We start from the raw sequence: 25973 nt of genomic DNA, 5'->3' as shown, positions 1-25973 counted from the left end.
GACTCACATCTGGACCTCTGTGACAGTGGCCCCTTAGTTCTCAGAAATGTGGGAACTTTACATTTATCATCACACCTAGTGACAGCAAGAGAGGAAGTTTTCAAGACCCTGTCTAAATGAAAGACCATGTGATCATTTTAGAACTCTCGGGACAAACATTTGGGTGTAGACAATGGACATTTACTGAGCACTAGCTTTGTGCCAGGCAGTTTTGGGATGGTGCTGAACAGGACAAAGGGCCTTAGAAAAGCTCACTTTATTCTTGGGGTGATGAAGATAAATAGAACTATTCTATCTCAGGTGGCAGTAAGTGACAGGGATGACAGGAAAGCAAGTTCAGGGAGTGGAATGCTGGGCAGGTGGACACATGAATCCAAGCAGAGGCCAGGTGAAGGAGCGTCCCCAGGCAGGGACAGACTGGGTCTGGCTTGAGGTAGCTGGTGGGAGGGACTGCTGACAGGGCTGGGGCAAAGGGGTCCAAGGTGGCCACAGGCTGCTGACCTGGAGAACACACTCTGCTGTGGAGGTGTGCTCAGGGAAGGGGGCAACCTGATTGTGGCTCACAAGAGTACTCTTAACCCCAGACACATGAGGCCGGCAGAGGAAACAGTGGCCCAGACTGCAGTGTTAACAGCTGTGGGGTAAACAGTGGTTGGATTCAGGAGATGTTGATAGTAGAGCCTAAAGGACTTGAGGTGGGTAGAAAAAAGAGCAAACAGGGATGACTCTTTGATTTAGGCCTCAATGACTTGAACTGGTGCTAAAAAACTAAATTTCTTTTATGCCTTTTTTCTGTTCTTCACATATATTCCAGCTACTTTCTCTGGCATTTCTATCTCCCTGCCTTCATAGAACACAGACTGTTTTAGGCTAATGCCACAGCAATGGGACTCAGGCAGGCAGGACAAGAAAGGAAGTGGAGCAGCAGAGGCAGAGATGGCAGAGAGCAAGGGCCAGCAGCCATTTGGAAGCTGGCTTTGTGAGGAAATCAAGCCGCCATCCCTAAGCCTTTACTACAGCCACCCCCAGAGCATGAGAGTTCAGGCAGCAACCGCAGAAGCCCCAGATGGATGGCACCCAAAGCTCACGAGGGCTAGAGACAGAGAACCCAAGGTCCATTCGGCTCTCAGGGCTGGAAAGGTCTGGAGACAGCTAAAGGCTGACAGGCTGGCCTTGCTGGGTGCAGGGGTCGGGCAAGACAGGGAAGAGGACGGGTGCAGGGGTGAAGGACAGACCAAGAGCAGTCTCACGGGGCAGAGTCTGAGGAAGAGGGAGAGCAATGAGGATGGAGATAATGGAAAGAACTCAGCTTTCTTCTCTGATGCAAGGAAGATGGAACCCGCATATTTGTGTTGAGAGTCCTATGTCACTTATCAACAGAGATTGCTTTCTTCCAGCAAAGAGTCACGCTCGTTAGACCTGGAGGGTCCAAGATGTCATGTACCCAGCAGGCAAGGAAGCCCCTGAGGAGCTAAATGACCCACGGGCACACAGGCAAGCGAGCAGTGCCGACTTGACCCACTCAGCCCAGAGCCACCAGGTGGCTCCCTGGGGCCGGGGGAGGGAGAGCTGGTGACTTGGGAGCAGGAAGGCTAGTGTTGGTGCCACCTGCAGAAATACCCCAGTTCTGAGGCCTGTGTTCCTCTGCTGGCTTACACATAGCCTGGCAGCTAGCTCTGTCCACCCTTGCTTCCTCTCTGTCCCCATGCTGCTCTGAAATGCCTCTCCATGCGGTCCTAGCCCAAGAGATCATCTTCCTCCAGCAGAGGAGGGAGCACAGAGAAGGTGGCTTGGGGACAGGGCTTGCATGTTAAAACTCAACAAAGGCCAAAAAGAAACAGGACTGGTCCCCATGAGTGACAAGCCACGGGGAAAAGGAACCCCCATGGGTGCTCCAGGAGCAGACTGAGGAAGCCAGGGCTGTTTAACCTGGAGGAGGAGGGTTGGTTGAGGCGCTGTGGATACAGGACAGGGCCACTGTCCCCAAAGATCGTTAGCATGACAAACGTGCGCTGGACGCCAGGCCCCAGGGATACAGTGATGAGTCAGACAGGGCACCCGCCACAGTGAGATTGCACTGAGATCAAGGTCTGAGCACGTCCTGTGGGAGGTGGGGTGCAAGGGCCCCAAGAATGGGGAAGTCAAGAATTTTAAAGGCTTCTCATGGCACCAGGATCGGATCTGCCTGATGAGGTCCGCATGAGAAGAGCCAGGCTCAGAGGGCAAGAGCTGCAGAGATGGAGTTCAGCTGGAGACGAGGAAGCATATTTACTAAGGGTCCTTTGATAAATGAACATTTTTTCCTCATAAATTTGAGGCTGGCCTCATCTCCATTGCAGTTATATGAAAAACACTCAGAAAAGCAAAGCAGCTGCTACCAACAGCATTCATCCTCTTCGTGGCTATTTACTGAGCACCTACTGTATGCCCAACACCATTCCAGGCAAGGGAAACAAAGCCAAGAAAGCTGACAAAAAACCTCTGCCTCGTGAAGCAGGCCTTCCAGTGTGCAGCCAGACACATAACGTAAATAACAATGCATTTAGTGTGTTATGCAGCAGTTAAGGGTCACAGTGAAGATGCAGCAGAGGTGGATGAAGGAATTTGGAGCCAGAGGCCATTCTGAATAGTCTAGGTGGGAAAGGTCTCCCTGCAGCAGGGGTAAGGGGCCAAGAGCTGGTGTGGGAGGGCGCAAGGACAGACAGAAGGACACTGGGGCTCAGGCCTGAGCCAAGCTCGGCGTGAGAGGAAGAGGGAAAGTGGAAAGGCTGCCAGGCCTCCAAGTGCTGATGGTGTGCCATGGAGGGCTCCACCTCTATTCCTCCCATTTGGGTCCTGCTGCCTTGGTTTAATCAGACTGAAGAGTCTGAAAGAGATTCTTGTAGCTAAAGCACTAGTCCTGAGAAGGATGCTGGTTTAAGCCTTATTCCCCAAGGTGACCTCTCACTCGCTGCCATCACCAGGCCTCCCACTGTGGAGGCTCCTGGATAAACATGCCACAGCAGCAGGGTGGCCAGGCCACTGGGAGATGGAGGGAAAGCCCTTGGTAATGCGCTGACCTTGACAGGAGCCCACCCACCTTCCAGCTGCCATCCTGTGACTCCAGCCCCCTTGCCTTGTGCTGGATGCCTGCCTAGGCCTCCTGGCCAGGAGGCAGGGCCCTGTCTTCCTTGGAGGGCAGTTCCAGTGGCACCTCATTTCCCAGCCTTCCCCAGCTGCCCAGCAACTTCCTCTTTCTTCCAATTTCCACTACTTCTTTTTTTACCTTTTCAATAAACTTTTAATTTCAGGAGAGATTTAGATTTACAGAAAAATTGTGAAGCTATTACAAAGAGTTCCCATATAGCCTTCACCCAAGTCACCCTATCAATAACACTTTACACTAGTATGGTTCTTTTCTCACAATTAATAAACCAATAGTGGTTCATGATGATTAAAGTGCATACTTTGTTCAGATTTCCTTAGTTTTTTCCTAACGTACCTTTTGTGTTCCAGGATCCCACGTTACATGTAGTTGTGGCTTCCCCCTAGCCTCCGCTAGGCTGTGACAGTCTCTCAGACTTGCACTTGTTGTCCCTATTTGTGGTGACACTGGTCGGGTTATTTTGTAGCACATCTCTCAACTGGGATTTGTCTGATGTTCTCTCATGGTTAGAAGGGGGTGTGGGTTTGGGGAGGAAGACCGCAGAGGCAAAGCACCCTTCTCCTCAGGTCACACCCTAGGTACAGGACTCAGCACCGCTGGGGTTGACCCTGTATGCCTGGCTAAGCTTGTGTTCATTTCTGCACTCTACAGTTTGTATTTACCCCCGCCCACACTGTCCTCTCAGGGAAGTTGGCATGCAGCCTGCACCTAAGGAGTAGGGAGTAGCCACCCAGATGATCTGGGGTTCTGCCCACAGGAGAGTGTCTCTCCTCCCCACTTGTTTCTCCATCCAGTCATTTACCTGTATCAGTATGGACTCTGGAATTTATACACTGTAACCCAGTATTACATTATGTGCTTTGTTGCTCACATGCTCTGGCTTTGGCCATGGAGGGCTGTGCAGACGGTTCCTGTGTCTCTGACACCCGTCAGGGTGCACACGGGCATTCTCAGGGCTTCCTCGCTGTTGCCACTCCCAGGTTCTCCAGGCTCACCACGTACACTTCCTGCCCTGGTCCGGAAACTGGTCACTTCTCTCAGGCTCCCTGTGCTGTTTACCGGAGAGTGGGATTAGAGACCACGTTCTAGGTGCTAGGTATGGGCATTACTCTCATGGTGTTGCTGCATCTAGGCCTTCTCAACTGACAGAACGAGGGAACATATGCCATGTAACCCACGTATACACATACCCTCCAGCCAGCCAGCCACCTGCCTGCCTTCCTCTCCTCATGGGTTCTGTCAAGCTATATATACTGTTCTCTCTAATCCTGATCCAGCACTACCAGGACCATTCCAGCTTCTCCCCTTGCCTGCCTGTGTCTTCCCCCTCTGACAGTGGTCCCATCAAACCCACCCATTTACGTAATTGTCCAATCCCTGTACACATGCATACTGGCTTCAACTGTTACCAGTATCCGCAGGGAAAGAACTCGGTCACCTAGAGCACAACGCTCATGCATAGCTCCTTTTGCCTTCAGCCTTGAAGACGCTTCTGGTTCCCAAAGGTTACCTGCTGCAAGGAGCCCAGGCAGTGAACTGCTGGAGGAGAACCTGTCAGAGTCTCCTGTATTCCCAAGAGCTCAGCAGTAGATGGAGTAGATCTCAGCTGAATATTTTATACCCTCCATGTGAGCTTTTGAGCCCTGTCTTCCAGGACATTTTAGATAAGGAAGGAGAGGAGAAAACCAAGGGAGTACGGAGAGGACACAGAAGGTTAAGAGAGTGTAGGCTAAAGGCTCCCCTAGCAGGAGCTGCCATTCTAGCCTTACCAGAGCTGTTTCTCAAGACAGGAGGCCAGGTGGGAGGCAACTTCTCTGAAGAGGAGGCGGAGGCTGGCAGGCAGGCAGGCAGGAGAAATGGTGGCCTTATATGGAAATTCCCACATCCCAGCCTTTAGCTGATGCCACCCCTCCAAGTCGGCCTTGGCCTGGAAGGTATAGAGTGCTGCTGTAACCCACAGTTTAGTCACTTTCCTGCCCAAAGGCTTGCCAGGTAGACACAGGGAAACAAGCTGCTGTTTACTACAGCAAGATTGAATGCAATGCAGCTGTTGGGGCCTCAACATCCACCAAGCTCCGTCTGCAGGGCCCTCTGGCTCACCCCCAGGACTGGGATTGGAAGTGGGAAAAGGAGGCTCTAGGGCACCAGGGCATCAACTGCGAGGCTAAAAGGAAGGCAAGCGGTTTTAAACTGTAAGATTTTAGAGTTTGAAGCAATGGCTCTCAACTTTTGCTGAACAGAATCACCTGCGAAGATTTTTAAATAGAGGTTCCATACCCAAACACTCAGATTTAAATTTTCTGGGGTGGGGCTTGGCATCAGAATTATTAAAAGATCCCCTAGTACTTCTAATGTCCAACCAAGGTTGGGAACAACTGCCTTAAAGGCAGACCCTGCTCTGCTGCTGGCCGTCTGTCCCAGGCTGGCTGTCCAGCTGTATTTAGTCCCTCGCAGCTTCTGGCAGGGCCAAGGAGGGCCTGAGGAAAGCAAGGACAGAAGGGAGAGCAGAGACAAAGCACAGCTGTGAAGAGCTTGCTGCAGAGGGAGGGCAGGTGGTGCCAGAGATGTGATTTCATACAGTGCACCAGCACCCAGTGCTCTGTTCAACACCCCAAAAGGCCCTGCCAGCCACTGTTAGCAAAGAAAATGGTACCTTCAGGCAGCCTGAGGAGAAAGGGAGCAGGGAGATTTAGTCCTCACTCCTCCAGACACTGTGAGAACCTGGGGAAAATGGTAAGGTAGAGACCATGCCAGCAACCATGTCACCTACAAGATGTGTGAAAGGTGAGAAATATGGCCAGGGATATGGCACTTTCATGTGAGGAAAGGCGGCAAAATCCAAGAAAGCCCCTACCCCAGGAGGAGCCCCCAGGAATTGGCCACTCAGGAGGCAGGCTCCTGCCTTGACTGTCTCTGCCCTGAGCTCTGGGCCCCATTCCTTTGGCTTCAGCTCCGTGCAAGTGTCTGGTCGGAGTGCAGCACGTGTGGGGAAGCTTGCCACCAATACAGGTGATGTGCTGAACTACAAAGTGCACGTGTCCGCACACACATGCACACACACACCCTTGCACATCCTTTCCTGTCAGCCATGTTGCTGAGCTTCACAATCAAATGGGCTTGGGACCCCCACAGGGCTCAGCTTAGCAGGAGCCGTACAAGCTGGAAGCCCAAAGGACTTCAAACTGCCCTTTGAGGAGAAGCTCTCAGATTTATTCCAAGAATACAAATGAGCTGGAGAAAGAAACTTGAGACTGAGCGTGACCCATCAAGAATCACTGGGCTTCCCCAGCTGTCCAGGTTTTGGAACACAAGGGGAGCAGAGGGGTATCCTGAGGCCTGTGGCAGGAGATCCCCAGGGATGGCCTGGGGTCTGTGCACCTAGTGTGCCTGCACACAAGCTAAGCCACAACCAAGGTCCTCTGGCTCTTCCCTCTGCCCCCAGGACACTAGAAACTAGGGGAACAGGGTACCTGGACAAAGGGCAGAAGAAGCCTGCTCTGCAGTCAGACCCAGGCATCTATCTGCAGCAACAGCATGAGATTCAGGGTGCCCTGCTGCACCCATGAGTGCTGGCTGCACTCTCAGAGAAGGAACTGGCCAGCCCTGGGAGCCCCGAAACCCCCTAAGGACAGGAGGCCCTGTGCCCAAAGGCCATGGAGTCAGGAACAACTGCCTGGATTCCCTTGTCACTGGCCTGGTGTAAGACCACAGCCTTGAAGGAGCTCCCTGTCCTTCCCAGACCCATGTGCTTCTCGATTCACAGAAAAAAACCCACCCGCACCAACACCCTCCCTCAGGGTAGGACGCCTGCAGTATATCAAAGCCTGACACCCTCCTGGTCCAACCTCCACGCGGCAAGAGAAGCAAAGAAGTAACTAACTGTGTGGGAGAGGCAAACCCTTCGGTCAGAAGGGGGCTTGACTCTTGAGTTTCTCTTCAGTTTACTCTGCTTCCAAAGACTTCACTACCCCAACAAAAGGATTTATGAAGATCTGAGATGCTCTGCAAGTACTCCAGGAAGGCCTGCATTTGAGATGGAAGTCCTCCTCTTGGATGCTCTCACTTGTCTTTTTCCTACTAGAAATTCCCAAGCAATTTCTCAGAACTTTGCACTTCCTGGGGCTTTGCATTGACACAGGGATGTTTTGGGTTCTCTCTTCATATTTGCCATTTCCAATGTGTCCTTCCAAGGTTGAGAAAACTTACAGATTGACCAGTTAAAGAGGCTTAGCAGCAATTTTTGTGCATGTATGGGGTCCTTTTTTCATGGTGCTCCTCAACCCTAATGGAAACCCAGCCTATGAGATAAACAGGTCTTGCATGAGCTGGGCTGACCTGCCTCTCTGAACCAGCTCCCCACCCAGCTGGCCTGATCCGAGGCATGGAGGCTTTCAGGAGGATGCAGCTCCGGGCCAACCCTAATACTGTGGCAGAGCCCGCCCGGTCCCAGAGCTCAGCACAGGGCGGGCAAGATGGCCTTTCCTGACCTGGGGGCTTTGTGGGGCTTCTGATAGGCCTGGGCTGGGGAAGGATATTTAGGAGCATGGTTTGCAGAAGTGTTCCCGGTACCCTCTCTCACAGTCACATCTCGACATTTCAAGACCACAGTCTCTCTCAGGCTGGGCTTTGTGTTCTCACTGCTGCCAGTCACCACCAGGTCCTCAGGGCAGAGGCGCTTCTGCTGAGGACCACAAAGGGCCCAGAAGCAGAAATGCCCAGAAACAATCACAGGCTCACCAAGAAAGATCCACACGTAGGAATCAAGTTTCCTTCACTCATCTGGACATTCAACGGACTAGTAAGTGCCGGGTACCTCTGTTGTGTCAGGTGTCAGCAGGATTGAGGTGGACACAGAGGCCCAGGACAGCACCCCACATTTACCCAGATGAGCTCCCTACATCCACCTGCAGACATGGGCTTCCTGATCTAGGCGCCAGCTACACATGTGCTCAGTTGGAACGATTCCTCAGGCTATACCCTTAGGATGTATGTGCTTTCTGTATGTATGTTTTACTTTGATAAAAGGTTTTTCAAAAGCCCCCCTTTGGCAGAAGATGTCCCTATATGGGTGGGAATTACTTTAAAGATAAAAAAACTACAGTGTATCAAAAAGGCCCCACCCAGATCATAGCACTGCCCCTTCTGCAGAGCTGCAGCCCCTGGAGCTTGAAAACATCTCCTTACAGGATTTCAGATGGTCAGAAAAGGTCTTCCGTGGAAGGACCTCCAAGAAAACCACCTCCTCCAAGTAACAGACCTGCCCACTTCTGCGTCAATGGATGTGACCTGGAGGCAGAGTCTGCCAGCCAGCCCTGGAGGTTCAGGCTTTCCTCCCCTTCCCCGTCCCGGTCCTCAGAGGGCTGGAGCAGCCTACCCCTGTGCCCGAAGAGCAGCTCTTGGTGGTGGTGGGGTCCTACTCAGTTTCAAGAGTAACCCTGCCAACCTCCATCTGCCAAAGACCCTAAAGGGCAACTCTAGGGTCAAAAGGCAGCCGTGCAGGCAATAGGAGCACAGATTGCCAGGGAGCTGGTCCAGGCCATGGCAGCCTCGGGCCTTCCCTGCAGGACAGAAGGCACCCTGCCTGGCCTGGGAAGATGACGATGCCCATTCTCAGGCTATGTCGCATGAGATTAGTTAGTGTCTAACTGAGGGTGAACAAGAGTATTTCTAGGCCTTTGTATGAGAGGCTTAGGTAGCCCTCAAGTGGGGAAACCGTGATGACAGAGGAAACATACGAGAAAACACCAACACACACACAGTGGACACCTGGACTGTCCCACAGATGCACTGGGAAACAATAAGGCCCCTCTTGGTCCCACCATACCCTGATCCCTTCCCGCAGCAGGAAGGATCCCCACAGAGCAAGCTTCTTTTGAGACAGAAAATCTAGCAGGGCCCCTGAGGCCTCAGGGAAGTAACAGAATGGGGACTTAAGAACAGAGCTGGTGGCCCATGCTGCTGGGCCTCAAGTTCTCTTTTGGGGAAAGGACAGAAGGCAAAACTGGAAGGCGGGCCCAGTTTCAGTAGGCCTCCCTGGAGCAAGCTGGCTGGCCCGGCCCCAGCCTGCTCACCAAGCCCCCAGAGGGGGCATGGAGGGCTCCCAGAGGAGACAGAGTGACAGGGAACAACTAGGCTTCTGCCCCTGCAATGAAGGACAGGCACTCTGCCAGCAGCCAGGGAAGGAAGGTGACAGGGACAAGGGAGCATGAAGAAACAGTTCTGTATGAGTGGCTTCCCATCCAGGCTTGACTTGGACTGTTAGCAGGAAGGATGGATGAAAGCACAGCCACCTGGAGGGCAGGGAACAACATGTGCCCGTCACGTTACATGTCCTCTACCGTGGGCACAGAACTAACTCTCCAACAGGAAAGGAAAAATAAATTCTGGTAATTCACCGTCATCTAGCTTATATGGCCACAGGCTCAGTGCAGAACACCTCATGAACATGTGGTCCACGCAGGATCACCTCTGGCGTATCTCACACCACGTACACCCAGTAAACTGCTACCAGCATGCCAGGGAATGTCGGGCGCTGTGCTGGGTCATCACAGGCACACCTTGGGGACCAGGTGTGCCTGTAATGGGTTGGCTCCAGGCTACCACAGTAAAGTGACCCTAATGGAACTAAAGGGGGTTGAATGAATTTTCTGGTTTCCCAGTGCATATAAAAGTCATGTTTACATTATATCACAGTCTATTAAGTGTGCAACAGCATTATGGCTGAAAAACAATGTACATAGTTAAAATATACTACAAAGATGCTACCCATCATCTGAGCTTTCAGTGAGTCATCACCTTTTTGCTGGTGGAAGGTCTTGCCTCCATGTTGGCAGCTGCTGACTGATCAGGGTGGTGGTGCTGAAGGCTGGGGTAGCTGGGGCCATTTCTTCAAGTAAGACAATGAGTTTGCCACATTGATGGACTCTACCTTTCAAGAATGATTTGTCTACAGCATTTGATGCTATTTTATAGCATTTTACCATAGAACTTCTTTCAAAATTGGCATCAGTCGTCTCATACTCTGCTTCTGCTTTATCAACTAAGTTTATGTAATATTATAAATCCTTAGTTGGTGTTTTAACCATCTTCACAGAATCTTCACAGAGAGTGGATTCCATCTCCTTCTGCTTGTCCGTGGCTTCCTCACCTCCCGCAGTCTTCCAAGAACTGAAGAGAGTCAGGGCCTTGCTCTGGACAAGGCTTTGGCTTAAGGGACAGTTGTGGCTGGTCTGATCATCTATCCCAACCACTAAAACTTCCTCCATACTGGCAGTAAGGCTGCCTCGCTTTCTTATCATTCCCGTGTTCACTGGAGGAGCACCTTTAATTTTGCTCAAGAACTTTTCCTTTGCATCACAACTTGTCAACTATATGGAGGCAAGAGGCCTGGTTTTCAGCCTCTCTCAGCTTTCAAAAAAGCGCACCTTCCTCACCAAGCTGAGTCATTCCTAGCACTGACGCGAGAGATGTGCGCTGCCTCCTTTCATTTGAAGACTTAAGAGGCCACTGGAGGGCCATTAACCTATAATACTGCTGCATCTCAGGGAACAGGGAGGCCGGCAGAGAGGAGAGAGATGGGGAACAGCCAGTCCATGGAGCAATCAGAACACACACACTCATCAATTAAGTTTGCTGTCTTATATGGGTGCAGTTTGGGGCACCCCAAAACAGTTACAATGGTGACATCAAAGATCACTGATCACAGACACCATAACAAACGTAATAATTAGAAAAGTTTGAAATACCACGAGAATTCCTAAATGTGACACGGAGACACAAAGAGAGTAAATGCTGTTGGAAAAATGGCACCGATAGACTTACTGGACACAAGCTTGTCAATCTGTGAAAAATGCACCATCTGCAAAGTGTAACAATGCAAAGTGCAGCGTGCAAGTTATTCAAACTCTCCAGGCCTGTTTTTCTCTCCTACAAAATGGAGGTGAAAATAGTGCCATTTATAAAGGTCATCATGAGGATTAAATGAGCTCACATGTGCGGAGCACTTATGAAGTCCAGCAGTGCTATAAAAATACCTGACAAATAAATAAAATACACATTTCTCATTATCATCCCAGTATTACTCATGAGAAAACACTCAAAGAGAGATTAAAAAATTGGCTTGTCCACCAAGGAAATGCAAATCAAAACCACATTGAGAGGCCAACTCACACCTACTAGGATGGGTATAATAATGAAAACAACAGACAGTGATGTGCTGGGGAAGATGTGGAGAAGTCAGAACCTTCACATGTTGCTGGTCAAAATGTACAGTGCATGGCCAGTGTGAATGGCAGCCTGCAGACAAGTCCTCAAAAGGTCAAACACAGAGTTACTATATGACCCAGCAATTCCATTGCCAGGTATACAACCAAGAAACTGCAGACACAAATGCCCTCAACATTTACAAGAACTTATACATGGATGTTCACAGAAGCATGATTTACAACAGCCAGAAAGCAGAAATAGCCCAGAGGAATGGATAAACAAAGTGTGGTCCATCCATACGCTGGAGTATTAGTCTCAAAAAGGAATGAATTCAGGCTACAACATGGGTGCAGCTGAAAAACACTGGGCTTAGTGAATGCAGCAGACACAAAAGGCCACTTGCCATAGACTGCATTCACTTAAGAGTCCACAATGGGTAGGTCCACAGAGCGGAGAGCTGCCTGGAGGAAAATGGGCACAGGTTTCTCTCTGGGAATGATCAAAATGCTCTAAAACTGACCATGGTGGCAGGGCCCCAACTCTGCAATATATTAAAGACCACTGAATTTTTTTTTTTTTTTGAGAGGGCATCTCTCATATTTATTGATCAAATGGTTGTTAACAACAATAAAATTCTGTATAGGGGACTCAATGCACAATCATTAATCAACCTCAAGCCTAATTCTCAACAGTCTCCAATCTTCTGAAGCATAACGAACAAGTTCTTACATGGTGAACAAATTCTTACATAGTGAATAAGTTCTTACATGGTGAACAGTGCAAGGGCAGTCATATCACAGAAACTTTTGGTTTTGATCACGCATTATGAACTATAAACAATCAGGTCAAATATGAATATTCGTTTGATTTTTATACTTGATTTATATGTGAATCCCACATTTCTCCCTTATTATTATTATTATTATTTTTAATAAAATGCTGAAGTGGTAGGTAGATGCAAGATAAAGGTAGAAAAGACCACTGAATTTTTTTGCTTTAAATGCATGAACTGTGTGATATATGAATTATACCTCAATAAAACTGTTACCAGAAATTCTGTTTACTTGAAGTCAAACAATCAGCAAGTTGCTAAGGCACAGCCTGGCAGTGAAAACCCTGCTTGGCCATGGCCCTCAGCCACCCTCTGTGCCTCTCACAGGCCTCGCCCAGGTGTTCTGGACACACTGGCCTCTACTTCTCCAAACCTCCATGTATCAGAATTTATGAGAACTTGTGGAGCCCATGCCAAAGAGAAAGTCAAAAAATGCTACATTTGCCATGGGGAGATTTTATGCTAATTACCAATCTTCCAGCCTGACCTCAACTTACCTATGCAACCTTATTACCGTTCCTGGAGGTATCTGTCCAACCACTCCCTACATGCGGGGCCTTGGATGAGGGGCCTCTCTGGAAAAGTATAACCAGGTTCTCATCTAGGACAAGGCAGTTGGGAAGATGGGAGGTGTGAGAATCAGGCACATATGCACACACATGCACTCCTGCACTCCCTGCCTGGCCAGTCCAGGTGTGGACAGCAGGGGGAGGAAGGGGTGTTCGTGCAGTCCTTCCCCACACAGAGTGCATGACCCCAAGCCTACCCCAGGCACTCTGCTCCATGGAACTAAAAGATCCTCTCTCTCCAGAGCACCTTTTGTTCTCATATGCTCACTCTCTCCAGTTCTAATTCATAGCCTGCCTCCCTGCCCCAGCAAGCCCCACCAGCAGCCTCCAGCTCTCCCTGCGACCCCTCTCCAGGAACCTGTGTGCAGGCTACAGCATTTCCTTCCTCAGGGATCTCCAGGTCCCCCACCTGGCAAGGCCTCCGCTCCCTGCAACCGTTAGGAAGGGGCCTCCATTCCCTAGCTCAACAGCAGAACCAGGGCAGAGGCTTGAAGAACAAATGAACAAGCGAGCAGACAACACCCCCTTCCCGGCAGGAGAGTCAAGCGGTCAGCTCATGGGTCTGTTACCGAGTGCGCTTTATGGCAGTCATCAACAGAAAGACCAGAGAGCACCACTTTCCAGGAAATGCCCCTGAGAACAGGGGCCGAGAGCTAAGACACCCAGATCAGTGTGCAAGGTCTGCTGGCCCATGGGCACCAACCAACATTTGTTTCTGATTCCTTAACCTTCTGAAACATGCTGGCACAAGAAGTGGCAGGTCCTTACCACCACTATGGAGCACATACCCCAGCATGCTGAGCAAGGAAGCAGCTCCCAGGTCACAGAACACAATCGAAATGTAGTCCTCACAAAACCCCCACCAAGTACCAGGATCCCTGTGTGTCAGCGTGAAGAGGTGGTAGCTCCGACCTCCTGGGAAGCCAAGATGGCACTGCAAGCTAGGAAGCAGCCAAAAAAGGCTTGGGGCCCTGGTCTTAGTTGAGAACCTGTGTGCACACTGTAGTGGCTGTCTGACAAGCAATCAGGATAGGGTGCGCGCCTAGAGGTGTCCAGAGGGAGTCCTCAGCCATCTTGTTGCCACTAAAGTCCCTCTTGCCCTGAATAACGCTCCCTATCCTATATGTCCAGTATCCCTCCTCAGCATGATATCTACCCACCTCACCTCTGAAACTAAGTAAATGCCTTGAGTTAACTTTAGTCCCAGGATTTCTATACTTGGGATCAGCCGAGAGGCCAGGGGAATTTACTGAATGATCTCGATTATCTCTGAAACATTTGGTCCTCGACTCCAGATGGTGTTGTGGAGTCACAGGATGAAACCCTCACCCAGGTATTCCACACACTAATCCCACAGCTGCTAGAGTCAAAAAACGTTCCTTCCCTTTGGGGAAAAGTTAGATGGTGATCGTTTCAAGAAAACACCCTGTCTCATGTCCACGAGACATCCTATTGCTAAAAATGAACAAAGAAGCTTTACTCAAAGATGTGATTATTCCAGCTTAAAATAAAACGAGGGCACAAGAAGTCAGGGAAATCATGTGCAAAGGGCCAATGTCTGAAGTAGGACGTAAGGAGAGCACATTTGAAACCAATGTGTTTTCCTACAGAGAATTATGCTTCCATCTTTTTCAATGCTCTTTTCACTCCCGTGATGTCCTGATATAGCAGATAAGAGGGAGACACTCATTCACTGCAAGGGATCATAGAAGGAAGGAACCGGCATCCATGCTGACAACCCACTGGAAATCACTAAAGAGACCGAGCAGGAGCCCAGGGAGGGGTAGGGTTCCCAACGCGAGAGCTTCTGTCTCCAGCAAATGGATATGATTTGGTCGGGGCACAAACTTCAGCTCTTTCCATGTAAAAAGAGAACGCTGGACAGAAGGATCAAAGCACAAGGTGAGCTGGTTAAGCTTCATGAGGGCCTCCAATTAGGCAGCTTACTAAAAATAGAGGCCACTGATTCCACAGCAGGCAGGGCAGCTGGATACTCATGACTCACTGCTGCCCAGGGTCCCAGAATGTGCAGTCTGGCTTTCCTCCAGCTGTGCAGATGGCAAGCAAGGGGAGCTGGGACTGGCCAGGGCCAGGACAGGGAGGGGCCTTGGCGACGGGCTCCTCATATGGGAAGCTCACAGGACCGGAAAAGGAGGCACAGGAGGCCTCTGTAGCTCTACATTGTGCCAATACTTATACTCAGATCTTTCACCAGGTCAGGAAGTGGAAGTGACTTAGTCCAAGACTTCTTGAAGTGTCCGGGCCTCCTGGCTCTCAGTCCAGTATCCACTCCGCCACATGCCTGCCTCAGGGGAGAGAAGAGCTGAGGTGGAAGTAATAGATTAAACTCCCCATGGGCAGGGGGAAGGGAACCTCATGGGATGAAGTGAACATGACAAGCCAGCTGCACCTGGAATCGGGCACATGTGGGTCTTCCAATCCTCGGACATCTTTGCAGGCACTATGGACACATGCTGATTAAATTACATGAGTCCCACACACAGGATCAACTCTAGTGGCACATGCTAGCCAGACAGGTCACAAAAGGATAAGTAAGTGAGGTCAAGCCACAGAAGGGCATGGGGTTTGGTTGCTTAAGGGCAGGAAGAACTGAGTCCAACTGTTCTCCAGAGGGAAGCCCAGAAAAAGGACAAGGCCTTGGTGCTGCCCAGCAGGCCAAGCCCTGTAGACCTGGGCATGCCAGTTCCCTGGGAGGGGAGCTCAGCAGCCGGACACAGGGCGGGTGTACCACCAGGAGACGCCGCCCCACTGGCACACCAGCCCTGTACATGAGGCACTCACCCCGCTGGCCGCTCAGGACCCTGAGGCGGAGGCTGCTACCAGTGCATGAAACTATCCCCCAAAATGGAAGAACTTACACACAAATGGAGTCCTCGCTGCTGTGTATGCTTCTGTTAAAATGTTTCTCAAGCTTTTTTCTTTTAAAAAAACATGGAAAATACATATTCAAAAAGACCTGGATATATTATCAGAATGTGAGGTTCTGCCTCTGAGCCAGCCAGCAGGCTTCCCTGGGCCTGAAGAAGAAAGGGCCTGCCCTTCAGTGAGCCAGAGCTGAGGCGGGGCAGGGCCCCAGGCCCCCTGGCCACCCCCTGGCACCTGGGAGGGGTTCTGCAGCAAGGCAGGGGTGGCGGGACACAGGAAATACAGCTGCACCGAGCTCCTCATGTCCACAGGCTCGAGAGTGGCTGTTACCCTCCCCAAGGTACAGACGAGAAGAGTCAGTGAGGCCACAAAAGTGTTCACCATCAGCCAGCAGATGGTAGAGCTGGAATACTAACCCACACACACTGATCCATGTGTTTTCTGACAAGCTTCTTGAAGACAGAAAAATGTGATTCAGTTTAGCTTTCATTGGTCCACATGGGGGAAAGCCCAGCCCAGAACAACCTGTAAGCCTGGACTACCTGGCCTGGGAGTGCTGGCTTCCCCGAAGCCTGAGCATGCAGGGCACCCCAGGCCGCACTCAAGGTGCTCAGGACAACCTGGATCCCACAGAGTCCCTTTGGGACAGAGGGCTGTAGGTCTCCTTAACTAGTCACCACCCCATGCCTGTGTCCATCTGTACAACCCTCTGCCCAGGACAGCTGCAGCAAAGAGGTGGGGCTGGTCTGGAGCTGCCAAAGGGCCTCTGCTATGGACTGAGTGTCAGTGGCCCCCCCATTCGTGTGCTGAATCCCTACTGCCCAATGCGACAGCACTAGGAGGTGGGGCCTTTGGGACATGGTTAGGACTGGCTGAGGTTGTGGAGGTAGAGTACTCATGAATGGGATCAGTGACGGTCTAGGAGCCACGAGAGAGTGTGTCCTCCCGCTGCTCTGTCACGTGAGCGGTCTGCGGCCTGGAGGAGGCTCCTTACCAGAACCCAGCAACATTGGCACCCTGATCCCAGACTTCCAGCCTCCAGAACTATGAGAAATAAACCGTACTGTTTATAAGCCATTCAGCCTATGGTCCTTGCTACAGCAGCCTGGACAGACTGTGACAGCCTCCGAGAGCCAGCTTCCCACCCAGCATCAAAGAGGAGGGACGGTGCCCACAGGTCGGCCACTCTGCCCTCTGCTGACTCCTCTGTGACAGGTGGACATCAGAGACATGACGCCTGGTCAATTCTCATTCAGGAATAACTGAGCAAATAAACCAAATCCTATTATCATTTAAACCTCAAAATGTTCACATCAGAGGACTTTTCTCAAACGCAGTTTTTATTTTCATCTTTGTGCTTTCCTGTTTTTACAGATTTTGTATAATAAATGTTTACTTTATAATTAGGACAAACATTTGTAACAGCAAACAGCGTTTGTAGCATTTACTCTCTTGCATATGACCACTCCCCTTGGTTTCAAGATCCAATCAGGTCTTTAGGTGTGTTTTATTGTCTGGTTTCTAGATACAGATTTGCTTCACTTAAAAAAATCTGAATAGGAAAATTCAAAGTTACAAGAAAAGTAAATGTAAGCACAACTTTTCACAGTGATTTACCTGCAACTCAGTTACATCTGGGCGTTTCTGCTGACACCAGTGAGGGCACAGTACTGAGCTGCTCAGTCCTTCTAGCCCTAGGCTAGGAGCACGGGGAAGAGGGGCCTGCTGAGGAAGAGGGAGTGGGGCTGGGAAGCAAACAGCTTTCAGCTGGTCTCCATTTGCAAGCTTGTGCCTTTGACATGGCTATTTTTGGGTTTGGGGGGAAGGACTCTTCCCACAGCTGCCTTGCTTGGCAGCTCCCCACCCTGCTCCTTCTCCTTCCAAGATGGGGGGCAAGGAAGCCAACCCTGAGTGTCCTTTCCCCACAGCTATCCCCTACCACCTCTCCCCTACACTCCTGGAGAATCTGTAGGCCTCACCCACTTGCTGGTCTCTTTCTACAGAGCTGGGAAAATGTGGAAATAAATAATGTCTCAATTAGGCAGACATCCAAGGTTTGGGGTGGTGGGGGAAGAGGGCTGAGGCTCTGTCCCAGTCCAGGAATGCCTGAGAAAGCTCCGGGAGCCTCAGGCAGCCTCCAACGTTGGAGGCTTCCCACAGACTCCTTTTTGGGCTGCACTGACCAGGCATGGCGAGGGGCCTGGGAGCCCAGCTTCATTCCCACACCAAGAAGCACTTTGGGATGCCCACCTGCCGCTGGAGGGCCTGGCCTCCCTCCACCAACCCATAAACAGAAGAAAGGTGGGGGGGGGGGGTCCTTGCTCCTGTGTCCCTCTTTCTTCCTCAATTCCCTCCCAGAGCAGAAGGCAGGCTCCCCAGAGTGTGGACCTGGACCCCAGCGCAGTGGCAGCTCTCCAGAAGGAACAAAGGCAGTTTTCCCCTTTAACTGTGGAAACTCAGCATCTTATTTATTCCATTCTGAGCCTGGAAAGAGCAATGAGAGGGAGATCTTATTTCTTCCCCCACGTTAAGGGGCGTGGGGAAAGAAGCAGATTCTGTAGCAGGGAGGAGACTGGGTGGGAAGAAGCACAGATATTTTTAGAGACATGGGAATTATTAAGCAAGCAGGGACCTTCTGGGGCCGGAAATGATTTTGTTTTGATTTCAATTCTGAAACGCAAATGTGTGGTAGAGAGCATTGAGCCTGGGGCAGAGCGTGAAAGAGGCAGGATCGGACTCCGGTAAAGGAGAAATAAGCCGAGAACTGAGATCCCTGCAGGCCACTTCATTCTCTGCTACTGTCTAATCTGTTTCCACTTTTATAAAGTTGGGCAAATGTTACTACTTCACAGCAGTATTGGGTGGCCCTGAGTGAGCCTATGGGGACCAGATACCCAGCAGGGCCACCCCCTCAAGCTCTCAGAAGTGTGGGAGGCCAGGAGGGGGCAGGGGTGAGATGCCAGTCACCCCAGCTCCCTTCGCTGCTGGTTCTGGTTTGACAGTTGGAAGAATGAAGTAGGATCTAAAATAAGATTTTTCAGCTATCTGCAGGCTTCCAATGAGTCAGGACACCACAGTTCTTTAAGACCACAAGTATATCCTTAAACATCTTGAGGGTGCCTCACTCAAAAAGTATCTCTCTACAACCTCTGGAAGAGTCACACAAATCTGGGTGTAGGATGCGGAGAAAAAGAAAATGGCAAAGAAGGTGAGTAACCTTGGATACCCTCCTACTGTCGATGGACCTGGACCGCAGCATTTCTGGAGTGCGATTGGGCAGCCGCCACTGACTGCCTCAAAAGCATTCACACCCCAAACCCAGTAATCTACTTCTGGGAGTGTTTGCTGAAGCATTAATATAAAAAAGAAAAAAAAACTTGAAAGCAACTTGAATGCCCAACAGTTTGGAATAGAGTAAATAAATCAAATACAGATGGATCAGTATGTAGCTATTAAAAACTATGCTTTAAAAGGTGACACAGGGACTGTTAAAATAGTTTCATTAGAAATAACAGTCTTATCTTCAGGCCTCATGTAAGTATACAACTTTACATCCTAAGAAGAAACATAAACCATGAAATTAATAGATTTTTTTCTCTGGGAAATAAGATCTAATGGGCAACTTTGTTTTTTGCATGCTTTTTTTTTGCGTTTCACAAATTTTCCACCACGAGCATACTTTGTTTCTGTCACTAGGGAGGAGAATCACTATATCTCAAGTCTCGTCTTCTACCACTGACTCTGTGCTGTGGGAATCCTGCCTTCCCCACCACACACACCCCCTACTCAGAAGGCCTTCTCACCTCCACCTCCACCTCCATATCATTCTTAATTTCTTCTTTCCCAGGGAGTCGCAGAGCTTGCGGAACTGGCTCCTGCTCCTGTGGCTGGGCAGGACATGCATGTCTGTCTGTCTCTCTGCACTTTTGCTCCCCATGATGGCTGGCCCCTCTGTCTTCCTGACTGCAGACCATGAGATCCCAGAGGGTGGGGACCCTTTTCCATTTTCATTTTTCCAACTCACAGCCTGTCCGTGACACACAGCAAGCATGCAATGGGTCAGTGAGTGGATTCAGCCTCTCTCTTGTGGTTTCCAAAGGTCCTGGGGAGAGAGTCATTGGGAAAACATTTTGTGTGGGGAGAAGGAAAATAAAAGAGTACTATGTGGCCCTGGGATAAGGCCAGCCTGAGCTCCAGATCTCCCTGATGGCATTTCTCAAGTCAGCTAGAGTATGAGTCGCAGAACCTGCCCAGTCCATGTTACCATGGTCTTACTGTGTTTTAAGGAGGCAACTGAGCCTGATAAGGAAAGGGCCTTATTTACCAGAGGGAGATCAGATAAACTGTCTCCCTCTACCTTTTCTGTAACAGTAGTCATAATTAACCCTTGGTATCCAAGCAAAATAATCTGAAACGTCAACTACTAATGAAAATATCTTCCTTATAAAAGGTTTTGATGCAAATTACAGACAGTGCATTTTATTCAGGAAGCCAGCACACATGTACCACCTGGCAGGCATGTGTGCATTCACTCTCAGAAGGCACAAACACATCCCCTGCCAAGTACACAGAAGTAATGATACAGACCCAGAGCAATATCATGACCCATACAGGACAACAAAAGGACTAAGAGCAGAGGGAACAGTGGCACAGAAACAGAGGGGTGGGGAAGGCAGGAATTACTCGCCCACAGTGGATGCCAGCACACACTTTCTGTACAGACTGACTCTTGAAATGCATGAAGGGGACTTCCAGCTAAACATGGCCAAGTGAAAACAGCAGAGCATTCTAGTTCTTGCTAAAACACTAATAAGAAGGACCACAGAGGAATTTTTTAAAGATAAAAACTCTCAAGGACAAAAACTAGAGAGGAGATAGCAGAAGTGGGCTATTAATTAAGTTGTGGGATATAGGAAGTAGAGGCATACACAGAGAGTTAGGTAGCACAAAGGAGGCTTCCAGAGGACAGGAGGGAGCAGGTCCCACAACAGCAGCAAGTTCAAGGCCTGGAGGCTCCAGGCATCTGATTGAGCAGGAGGGGTCAAGAGCAGGAGGACTGGTTAGTGTGTGTACAAGGAGCAGTCAGCCTCGGACGCCTGGCTCCCACCAGCAACCACAGGATGCTATCTGGCAAGGCTCTAGACTCAGGGCAGCAGGCACTGCTGAGTGCGCAGGGTGCTGTGGAGAAGACTCTGTGAAAATCTGCACCCTGGAAGTGAGGAGCCCCCTGCAGCACACAGGTCCCCTAGATGGGGGATGAGAGGACCATACCTGGGGAAACTGACTAGCCCAAGAGATAGACCTCTAAAAGTGGTATTCTCAATTGCCTGATGTGACAGGATCTGTATCTGGGTTCATCTGCAGGTCCCCCCAAAGTTGCCAGTTCCCTGACTGTCCTGACTGTACCAGTCACCCCAGTGTACACCCCACACATGCAGAGTCTTGTTCTTAAACACAAATGCTCATCTGAGAAAACCCAAGACCAAAACAGGCAGAAAAGGAACTGAGAAGAGAGCAAGTCAGAGCAGAGACAGAGTAGCATTTTCAAAATAACTGAAATTATAAGAGAAAGTACTACGCTCATGAAACATGAATAGACTGCTATAAAAAGGGACAGAGAGAACAAAAAATGAGTCATAAGAAACTAAAAATATGATAGCTCGCTTAAGAATATAAATAAGAAAATAGCATAGCTGGAGTAAGAAACAGAAGGGTTTAAAGCAAGGTTAATAAAATTTTGGCATGAAAAAGCAATGACAATGAAACCAGAGACTGTCCAAAAGAACCCCAGCCAAATAACGGGAGTTCTGGAAACAAGACCAGGGAAAGTGAAGCAAAGGACATTACCAGAGTAAAAGAATACAAAGGACGTTCTGGATCAGAAGGACGGAACCTGAACCACACTGGAGAGTGCACGGGCGTCTGGCTCAGTGGGAAGGGAGGCCAGTACCAAAGCTCACCTGCGGACAGTTCAGAACCTACATGCATAAGAAGCTCCTAACACAGATTCCATCAATTTAGAGGATCAGGAACCAAACCTTTTACACATGAACTGCTCAACAGCGATGGTGGCACGCCAAAGCCAAACAGCAATGCCACTGAAGCTCCGGGGAAAGTTCCATCCAGCCGCAGTCTATGACTAGCCTACCTACCCATCAAGGACGTGGATAGGAAAGGCATTTGCAGACATGCAAGGTCTCAAAACTTGTTCTTCCCTTGTACCTTTCTCAAGAGGCTTCACCAAATGGAGATATAAACAAAAAGAAAAAGAAAAAAAGAGAGAGATTGATATAAGAAACTCAAGAGAAGGAGGAAGGGAATTCCCAAGGCAATGAAGGCAAATCTAGGTCAGGGGCCATGGAGCAGGTCTGGGGAAGAGCCAGTCCAAATCGGAACAAGAGGGATGTTACCATGAAAAAAAAATCATTGCACTAGGTACTCGCCACTAAGGAGTTTTATAGTTCTGTCAGAAAGCTTAAAGTTCAGTTAAGGTTAGTTAGAGACAAGTGAACAGATGCAGGGGAGGGGAGGCAATTGTTAACTACAAGAGAAGCCAAATGTGGAAGGAAATATAATCATGGTTCACTACTTGGCTTGAATGCACACACTTTTTAGATGGTCATAATAATTTAAACACTACTGGTTTAACCCTAATATTTAACTTGATCTAACTATATTAGTAGGACGAAGGAAGGATGAGGTAAGATGTGAGACTATGTGGCTGGACAGCATGAGCACACGTATGTATGTGTGGCAAAGCCATGCCGGTGAAGGGACTAAATCCCATCTCGGTGTATAAAATCAATAGATAACACCTTTAAAACTCAAGAACTGGTGGTATAAACAAGCATTTTCAAACGCAGAGGCAAGTTCTAGCATTCACCAGCTATCAGAGTTGGACGTAGCCTCTCTGGGAGCAGGACAGGAGTAGGCAGGAACGGGGCAGGGTACTGCATCTTCCACATTATAAGCACTGTGATTACACATTTGGCTTTGCAAATTATGTACGTATATGATTTTGGAAAAAAAATAAAGCCCCCTCAATGCCTTTAAAATTCTCATCTGGCCCATTTTCAGACTTCACATGTGTCAGGGAACACAGTAAGATGCCAGGGTAAAATACTAAGCTGCAGGAAGAGAAATGGGTATTTAACCCCCCAAAATACTGCCCCCACTGTCACACCAGAGAATGTAAAACAACCTCCAAGGCCTGGGAGCCTGACTCCCAGGACCCTTGATCAAGCAATGCAACTTCCCTCTAGGGTATGTTTCCTATATTACTTCTTCACTGAGTGAGGATGTCAGAAATAAAAGACTCTTCTGAAGTAAAAGACCTCAAATAGGGCATTCACTGGAGGAAAATTTATGCATTGCCCAAAGGAGTTATGGACAGATTATTTCTCAGGTTGTTATGGTTTGAACATCTGATTTTGGGGTTTAATAAAAAGTTTGAGCCAAATAACTGAACATTTTCTAAAATCAGGCAAATCCTTTTCTCCCAGACAGGAAAAGGGTAACAATATCTGAAGGATACCAGCATGGCCCAAACTGCAGCGCTACGAGGCTGTCAGAGGCTGACATTTGCTTTTCAGCCAAAAGGCTAAAGTTCTACTCAGCAGACTTCCCACTCCTCCATTCCTTCAAATCACTGTACAGGCCACCCTCACAGCATCCTTTAGGAACAAACGCCTGTGACCCTCAAATGGTTAATGAACAGGTGAATGAACAAACAGAATAGATAAGTGCTTCCACATCCACTCCTTTCTGCTCAACACTGGGCCTTGCTTTTCTTTGGGCCATGGTTGACAGCCCTCCCCTGGCCTGGCTGGGCACTGCTCTCCATGCCTCCCCAGGACCCACAGCAATAGGACAAAGGATTTAAGAAGGCATCTCCCATCTAAGAAGGCATCCTGATGTCCATTAAATGTCGCCTGGATGAGCTTGTGTCTTTCCCTACAGGGCCTCCATAGACAAGAAAGACAAAAACAGCTGAATGTCCATAAGTGGAAACTTTCACTCCTTTCCCACTTTGGAAAGGCAGGACTTATTTATTTCAGCAGCAGAAAGGCAGCTAAGAGGCTGGGCACTGTGATCTGGTATAGTGCACCAAAGGGAGCAAATGAAGAAAAGGAAAGGAGCATCAGGGGAACCTTCGAGGATTCCCGCCACCTGTGTTCTGCTTCTCCGTCTCCTCACTCTCCCTGGTAAGCAGCGAGTGAAGACAGCATATTAGAAATGTACACCTTTCTAAAGCCACTGCTTGAGGACAGGACCGTGTTTGTGTCATATAAATGATAACCAGTTCAAGGTTCAACGTGGTTACTCCTCGGATCATTTAACATGAGCTTTCCACACTATAACAGGTCTCAGGATATGAAGAGAGGAAGCTGGGTCTGAGTGGAGTGCGGACAATGTAAGACCAGTTGAAAATGGCTCTGTGTGTTTGCCACCCATTGCATTTTAACACTGCCTACCCTTGAAGGAGGGGACAGGATGCCTGGAGAATATGTCAGGAAAAAGCAAGGAGAGAATGTGGGCATGCCAAAGGGAGAGAGACCGAGAAGGCATGAACTGTGCCAAGGCAGAGCCAGCTGAGGTGTCTGGGCTATTTCCTCTGGAGGGCTGTGCTCAGCTCAGCCCCAGCACCTGCCTTCCCCCAGCGCAGGCCACTGTGTCACACCGTGAAACAGTAAAGCTCCATTTACAGTGATACTCCGACTTATTCACTCCTCCAAGCGTCAGTGTTTATATGGAAACCATGCCTGGGTACCCTTGGGCTGGAGCTGACTGTTTTCCTAACCTATTCTATTCATAGAGCATGAATTGTGTTCTCTCCCAATCTTGGAATGGAGGCCCCAAAAGTTAGAAACCTGATGTGTTCTCTCAATACAAAGGCCGCCACTCTCCCACCCCCAGGCAGATCCACCGCCACAGCCACTCCCTGTCTGCATGTCCTCAGCTGCTCTGAGGGTGGGGGTCCCAGGCGCTTCCACCTTCCAAAGCCAGGAGAGGCAGAGAAGGGCAGACAGCAGCGTGGCACAGTGAAGCAGGTCCCAGTGAGGATGGGCGACCAGCACAGCACCGTGACAACAGGCTGCAGGACCCGGGATGACGCAGTCCTGTGTCAACAATGATTACTGAGCGCCTACGACAGAGTAAGGGTCTTCTGGGCCAGGAAATACAGAAGAGTGCCTGTGTCTCGGTAGCTCCCTGCTCATTAAGGACCCTGTCCTGTTCACACACAATCCCAGCTCTGGGTGGTGAGAGTCACTGCACGGAGGTGAAGATGTGTCTCTGAAAACCTACTGCCATGACTGTGGAGACCCCACCTCCCCTCTGGGTCTGCATATCCTCGTCTGTGAAAGGTGAGCACTGAACGAGATGTCGCCAGGAACTCTCCCAATAGCACATTGTCTCCAGGTCCCTGCAGACACAGCCAGAGCAGCCCCTTCAAGCACTGAGACAAAAGTATGTGGAAGGGCTGGTTGGGCCTCCTGAGAACACACAGAGAGTCAGGGCCAGGCTTGTCCCCGACACCCGGGCCAAGTCAGACCTTACCCTGCTGCAAAGGCTCTTCAGACGCTGGCTGCCGGAGGGGACGGAGGGAAGGAGGAGGCCTAGCCCCTCCAGCTGACGCTGGTCTGTGGCCGACCTGTGCGCTGCGCACCTCGTCACTGAGCAGGCGCTGGCGATCTGACAGCTTCCGCACTGAGCACATGGCTGGGGTGCACAGACTTGTGCTATCGCTGGTTCTGCCACACCAGAGCTCTTCAGTTATCGACCAGACAAAGCTCTGGAATCCCTGAGCCAGTAGGGGAGTCTGGGCCCCAGATCACAGTATGGGACCCAGGCCAGAGCACCTCCGCCCACTGGGCCTTTGACCCGTGGCTGTGTGCCAGAGCTCCAGCTCTGCTGGTCAGTGGGGTGGGGGGTGGGGGCAGTGGGGGAGGTGCTGCCCTCCCCACAGAACCTTTTAAGGATTAAATGTGAACCCAGTGAGAGCAGTTAGGACTATGATTGGTGCATGATTTCTCTTTGACTCTGCATTTGTCACAGAGGCTAGCTGGTTCCAAAAAAGTGTACATGGTTACCTGGAGGTAGTGAGCCTCAGGCTTCTGCCTGGGTAGCAGCCACGATGCCCTCAGACAGCCTGATGCCACTGAGCAGCAACTGCACACACTGCTTTCCGTCTGAAACCTGGTCACTGCTGCCAAGCACTCTCAGGCCACCACATCCTTACTGGCTGATGAGGAGACAGGTACAACCCCCGCCAGTGGATTCAAAGGAAGAAAAATGAATCACCTGTATTAGACCCTGAAGGGCAGCCATCCATCAA

At 49.9% G+C, this 25973-nt stretch overlaps 2 protein-coding genes across 13 annotated transcripts in view; one reads left to right on the top strand and one right to left on the bottom strand.

Annotated features, from left to right (window-relative positions):
• Positions 1 to 25973, top strand: part of TNFRSF13B (TNF receptor superfamily member 13B) — a 205029-nt gene that overhangs the window by 15884 nt on the left and 163172 nt on the right. The window lies entirely within an intron of this gene.
• MPRIP (myosin phosphatase Rho interacting protein) overlaps positions 1 to 25973 on the bottom strand; it is a 171480-nt gene that overhangs the window by 102592 nt on the left and 42915 nt on the right. The window contains exon 1 of one of the 12 annotated variants that reach the window (XM_057500766.1): positions 4017 to 4142. The exons of the other annotated variants lie outside the window; for them this stretch is intronic. The gene's annotated coding sequence lies outside the window, so the exon portion shown is untranslated. Of the gene's footprint in view, positions 1 to 4016; positions 4143 to 25973 lie in introns of those variants that run through there. 12 annotated transcript variants of the gene reach the window in all.

This window comes from Manis pentadactyla, chromosome 4 (assembly GCF_030020395.1).
Source record: "Manis pentadactyla isolate mManPen7 chromosome 4, mManPen7.hap1, whole genome shotgun sequence".
Taxonomy (NCBI): Eukaryota; Metazoa; Chordata; class Mammalia; order Pholidota; family Manidae; genus Manis; species Manis pentadactyla.
This window is presented reverse-complemented; position numbering and strand designations above follow the sequence as displayed.